A 5,486-nucleotide genomic window follows, 5' to 3' on the forward strand; every position below is an offset into this window, starting at 1 on the left:
AAGAAGTGGGGCTGAAGGGGGAGTGTCTTCTAAGATATTTGCAAAGTTCTATTTCTTAATCTCCGTGGAGTTAGAAAAGGAAAAAATAAAAAAGAGCAAAACACGGAAAATACAACTAGTCCCTCTGGTTTTGTAACTAGTGGTTGCTTGCATTCTCCAGATCAGTCATTCTCATCGCAGCCACGTTAGAAGACCAATAAGCAGTTTTGAAATTAAAAGATGCTTACTCCTTGGAATCAAAGCTATGACTAACCTAGACAGCATATTAAAAAGCAGAGACATTACTTTGTCAACAAAGGTCCGTCTAGTCAAGGCTATGGTTCTTCCAATAGTCACGTATGGATGTGAGAGTTGGACTATAAAGAAAGCTGAGAGCCGAAGAATTGACACTTTTGAACTGTGATGTTGCAGAAGACTCTTGAGAGTCCCTTGGACTGCAAAGAGATCCAACCAGTCCATCCTAAAGGAGATCAGTCCTGGGTGTTCATTGGAAGGACTGAAGTTGAAGCTGAAATTCCAATACTTCGGCCACCTCATGTGAAGAGCTGACTCATTTGAAAAGATCCTGATGCTGGGAAAGACTGAGGGCAGGAGGAGAAGGGGATGACAGAGGATGAGACAGACGGTTGTATGGCATCACTGACTCAATGGACATGAGTTTGGGTGAACTCCGGGAGTTGGTGATGGACTGGGAGGCCTGGCGTGCTGTGGTTCATGGGGTCACAAAAAGTCAGACACGACTGAGCGACTGGACTGAACTGAACTGAACTGAAGCAAAGTTCTAGGGCCAGAAGAGACTAGCTCCCTCAAACTTTCATAGAACTCTGTGAACTGTTCCACTCTCCACCTTCATAAAGGGTTCTTAGGAGAGCTCTCTGGTTGAACCAGCGTCGTAAAGTGAGGGCAGTTGGCAACAATGTGGGGGGTACCAATAAGACTGACCGTTAAACTTTTTGTTAAAAGCAAAAATGAAATGAAGCAAGACCCTATGGTCTTTGCCCTCCACATCCTCCATCTGCCTTTTGTCTGTGGAAAAACTTATGCCAAAGAATAAGTTTAATCAAAGTGAGAAAATGTAGAACAAAAGAAAACAATCAAAGGAGACCAAATAATAATAGTTCAGTCATCAAGCAAAGTCAAGGACCTTTAGTTTCTCCTCAAGGGCTAAAGATAATATTCTGAGCCATATCCTGTGAGCTGCCCTGTAGATACTACCATGCTCACCATGTGGAAGAAGTTAACTGCATGATGACCAGACTGCAGCCATAAATAAGCTGCTACAGTTCTGAGAACTGGCCTCAAAAAAATGGAAACCAACCAACCCTGGAACTGAAGACTAACTTTACCCAAAACAATCAAAATGATGCTGGATTAGACCACCGATGATCTATTTCAAAACGACTGTCAGAGCTGACGGTGCTGCTTCTGCATGTAGCCCTCTCCCTGTGGCTCTCATGGCTTTTGCCCACTGGTTGTCAGTGGGGTGGAGGGAATCAGCTTTTCGACTGAAGTCGGCCCTCCTCCCCGATTGCCGGATTCCAAAATACGGCAAACTCTCCTTTCCACCAACCTGGCCTCTCTATTGGCTCTTGAGCAGCAGTCGGACTCCATTTTCAGTTCCAAAAGGATATGATCAATTCTAAGCAAAAGTTTTCTTAGTGATTTAAGTATTTATTATTCAAGTGGCAAGAAATTTAAGAGCTATCTTTAACCTGATTGGTGGCATTAAGATATTGAGAGGGAAAAAAAGAGTTGGATTAAGGATGGATAAATAGGCAAAAGGAATAAAATATTATAAATAAGTAACATAAATAACAAAATACAAGAGAACATGCACTCTGCATAAATCCACTTTGATACTGTATCAGAAACTAGGGGTTATAATCAATCCATTATAAAGAAAAAAGTGTTCTGGAGCAAAAAAAAAAAAGTATAAATTACAATTATTCTCACCACCACTACCAGAACATTAAATAATGTTTCTGATTGGTTCTTACCTCTGTAATGACGGTAACTCTCAGGACTAAGAAAATTTAGAGGACCGTGTTTTACTTCCCTACTTCCTCACTCAATGAGAATGGGTCACTCTCTCAAGAAAGCTGCATTCACAGTGGCATAGTTTAGTGCTAAGTTGCTTCAGTCATGTCCAACTCTGTGTGACCCATGGATTATAGCCCACCAGGCTCCTCTGTCCATGGGATTTTCCAAGCAAGAATACTGGAGTGGGTTGCTATGCCCCTCTTCAGGGGATCTTCCAGATCCAGGGATGGAACTCTTATCTCTTCTGTCTCCTGCATTGGCAGGTGGGTTCTTTATCACTAGCACCACCTAGGAAGCATAGAGTTGCATAGAGTAAACCATATAATGCCTCCTTGTCCCACTTATCCACATTCTTATGCCACTGGATACAGGAAAATCCCACATAGGCCCACTCTCTGATTCCACCCCTCATTCACTTTCTCTGGAGTTTGAATTCTGGAAGGGAAGCCAGTTCATCAATGTTAAACTGAATCAAGACACATGTAGAAGACAAAAACCACAGATCAATAGAGTTCTAAGGAGACCCTAGGAGTCACTAGATCAGGCATGCATGATCAACTGGCATCCATGGGCCACATACAGTCTCCCAATATGACCTGTTTGACCCTCATGCTGATTTTTTAGAAATTAGAACCAGTTTCCAATACTTAAGAACCAGACAATTCTACAACGATCCAGATTTCTTGCTTTGCTTTAAAAATCTGGAGATTCTAACAACTCTGTGTCCCAAAACTTATGACATGACATGATCAGCCCCTGATGTAGCTCAAGATCCTCATTTTTCAGAATGGAAAAGCTGATGCTCAACAAAGGGAATTCATAGATATCACACAGTAAGTTAGAACCATTAATGAGATGAGAACAGAGGCTATCAGGCTCTTGACTACATAACCCTGGAGACAACCCTGGAGACGTCGGCCAACTTGCCAACACATCGTCCCTAACGCTCGGACCTGTCTAGTCATATAAGCCACAGAGCAATGTCTTGACAAGGAGCCTGGTCCACCTGCAAGGAGCTCAGGGATTCAGAAAGCTGAGAAAAGCATGGTTCTAAGCTTACCTTTCTACTTGCTGGACAGGAAGTAAACTCCTTTCATGGTTGCAGCTGCATGTCAGGGAGGCTGAGCACCGAATCCCCAGGAGGTTCTGACACTTTGTGAGCTAGGGAGGGAGGGGAACTGAGCGAGAGGAGGCCTGTGCGCCTCTACCTCCAGTCTGCACTTTAGTTAAAGTACACACTCTGTGTCTGTTCAGAATTGCCCTGTTTGGCCATGTGCCATGTTGATAAACATTTTCTCCGGATTTCCTGACTCCTCATCTAGCACACATCCTATTATATGCTATTGCTATCCTGCGTGCAGCTACTGATTTAAGGATTAGACCGGGATAAACATCAGAAAGAGATTAAAAAAAAAAAAAATGATTTCATTAAGAGAATGTTTCTCTGAAAGAAGACACTTTCTAATCAGATGTAAAGTAACTTTTTCCTATGGAGGTCAGAATTATATTTTACGTATGTATGTGAACTATGTAATTACTCCCCCCAAATCCTAAATTTATAAAGGCACACAGCCTACATAAGATAAAACTAAAAGTACAATTTTCATTTTATCTACTTCTGTACTATTTGAAAATTTAACAGGAAACAAGTATTACTGTTATACCCAATAAAAATACAGTAACATTTCTAGTTCGACTGAGATTAATTACTTTAGCTATGATCTCTAATTTATATACCATTGGCTGAAGTATAATTACTGACAAGGGAAGTTGTTCCAGATATAATAGTTACGTGAACAAATTAAGTTGCAAAACTGTGTACCATCTACCACGTTTTTATCAAATATATAATACGTAAAATATCTATAAAACATCTGAACATTTTATTTTTAAAGGATAAGATATAAAAAGGAAAGACTAAGACAAAGGTACAAAATAAAATGAGGGAGAATATTAACACAGATAAAATCAATCCACTTCCTATAGGGAGGTCACAAAAGTTGGCCTTAAAATTTCTAGACATAGACAATAAAGGAAAACTAGCCTGAAGCTGAAGCTCCAATACTTTGGCTACCTGACGCAAACAGCTGACTCGTTAGAAAAGACCGTGACGCTGGGAAAGATGGAAGGCAGGAGGAGAAGGGGACAACAGAGGATGAGATGGTCGGATGGCATCACCAACTCAATGGACATGAGTTTGAGCAAGCTCCAGGAGATGGTGAAGGACAAGGAAGCCTGGCATTCTGCAGTCCATGGGGTCACAAAGTGTTGGACGCAACCAATCGACTAAACAATAGCCAGATACATGATCTGTAATGTCCACAAGGTAATGATAAACCAACTAGACTAAAGTCATACAAGTTTTCCTAACAGTAATAATAGTGACGCTTACATAGTGTTTATTGCATGCCTGGGAGTCATTCATTTAATCTTCTCTATGATGACCAAAGGGAGTGCAAAAACTACTAGCCCATTGTAAAGATGGGGAAACAGAGGCACACAGAAATTAATACATGACTTACCAAAGGTCACACAGGTGTTTAAATCCTGCCTGGAGTGCAGGCTCCAGAGTCTCCACAAATTCAATTTGAGGCTGAAATTCAGACAGAGTGACTTTTAACCACTGCAGGATCTCTTCCATCCCTCACAGGAAAAACTATGTTGTAAGACTAACATTCTCAAGACCAGTCTTACAGGAGGCACCGTGACACATTTTGGAAGGCTTTTCATTTTTTATTTAATTATTATTTTGCCATGCTACATGCTGCTGCTACTGCAGCTAAACCGCTTCAGTCATGTCCAACTCTGTGGGACCCCATAGACGGCAGCCCACCAGGCTACCCCGTCCCTGGGATTCTCCAGGCAAGAACACTGGAGTGGGTTGCCATTGCCTTCTCTAATGCATGAAAGGGAAAAGTGAAAGTGAAGTCACTCAGTCGTGTCCGACTCTTAGCGACCCCATGGACTGCAGCCCACCAGGCTCCTCCGTCCATGGGATTTTCCAGGCAAGAGTACTGGAGTCGGGTGCCTATTCTCAAGAGCATTCTTACAGGAAGCACCGTGACACATTTTGGAAGGCTTTTCATTTTTTATTTAATTATTATTTTGCCATGCTACATAGCATGTGAGAAATCTTAGTTCCCCAACCAGGGATCAAACCCATGTCCCCTACAATGGAAGTTCGGAGTCCTACTCCCTGGACTGCCAGGCAAGTCCCTTGGAGGGCTTTTTAGATGGGACTGTACCTATATAGCAATGGCACCCCACTCCAGTACTCTTGCCTGGAAAATCCCATGGATGGAGGAGCCTAGAAGGCTGCAGTCCATGGGGTCGCTAAGGGTTGGACAGGACTGAGCAACTTCACTTTCACTTTTCACTTTCATGCATTGGAGAAGGAAATGGCAACCCACTCCAGGGTTCTTGCCTGGAGAATCCCAGGGACGGGG

General features: G+C 42.4%; 1 protein-coding gene across 8 annotated transcripts in view; it reads right to left on the bottom strand.

The window, feature by feature from the left end:
• SLC16A12 (solute carrier family 16, member 12) overlaps positions 1-5,486 on the bottom strand; it is a 100,297-nt gene that overhangs the window by 66,187 nt on the left and 28,624 nt on the right. For 4 of the 8 annotated variants that reach the window (XM_010838518.1, XM_010838515.1, XM_010838517.1 and 1 more), the window contains exon 2: positions 4,563-4,633. The exons of the other annotated variants lie outside the window; for them this stretch is intronic. The gene's annotated coding sequence lies outside the window, so the exon portion shown is untranslated. The remainder of the gene's footprint in view (positions 1-4,562; positions 4,634-5,486) is intronic. 8 annotated transcript variants of the gene reach the window in all.

This window comes from Bison bison, unplaced genomic scaffold, assembly GCF_000754665.1.
Source record: "Bison bison bison isolate TAMUID 2011002044 unplaced genomic scaffold, Bison_UMD1.0 scf7180017864097, whole genome shotgun sequence".
Taxonomy (NCBI): Eukaryota; Metazoa; Chordata; class Mammalia; order Artiodactyla; family Bovidae; genus Bison; species Bison bison.